Source organism: Triticum dicoccoides, chromosome 1A, assembly GCF_002162155.2.
Source record: "Triticum dicoccoides isolate Atlit2015 ecotype Zavitan chromosome 1A, WEW_v2.0, whole genome shotgun sequence".
Classification (NCBI taxonomy): Eukaryota; Viridiplantae; Streptophyta; class Magnoliopsida; order Poales; family Poaceae; genus Triticum; species Triticum dicoccoides.
The window spans coordinates 378,348,925-378,349,678 of record NC_041380.1 but is presented as its reverse complement, the minus strand read 5'-3'; positions in this window follow the sequence as shown (position 1 = coordinate 378,349,678).

Here is a 754-nt window from a genome sequence, read left to right as displayed (position 1 = left end):
CGTGTGGGCCCTACAGTTGTGATTCGATGATGGACTTGCAACTGGGGCAATTATGGCAATAAAAGAAAAGATAAAAAATCATACCAGTTACGAATCCAAGGTCGAGTTGTAAGTGGCACCGAGTAGACACCCCAATTGCAAGTCGATGGGCGAGTTGCAACTAGGGCATGCGGTGCCCACTGGTCCTTGTATTTTGTTGGTGAAACCAAAAAATTGCTTGTATTTACAAGGAAAGTAATTGTGAACACATAACGGTCGAGTTGTAAGTGGCACCGAGTAGACACCCCAATTGCAAGTCGATGGGCGAGTTGCAACTAGGGCATGCGGGGCCCACTGGTCCTTGTATTTTGTTGGTGAAACCAAAAAATTGCTTGTATTTACAAGGAAAGTAATTGTGAACACACAACAAAAACAGACCAGTTGCAAGTCCAAGGTCGAGTTGCGAAGTGGCATTGAGTAAACACCCCATGAGTTGCGAGTCGATGGTCGAGTTGCAACTGGGGCATTCGGGGCCTCGCAGTTGCGAGTTGACGGTGGACTTGCAATTGGGGCAATTATGGCAAAAAAGAAGACAAAAAAATAGACCAGTTGCGAGTCCAAGGTCGAGTTGCAAGTGGCATCGAGTAAACATCCCCTCGAGTTGCGAGTCGATGGTCGAGTTGCAATTGGGGCATTCGGGCCCTCACAGTTACGAGTCGATGGGTGGACTTGCAACTGGGGCAATTATGGCAAAAAAGAAAAGCCAAAAAAATAG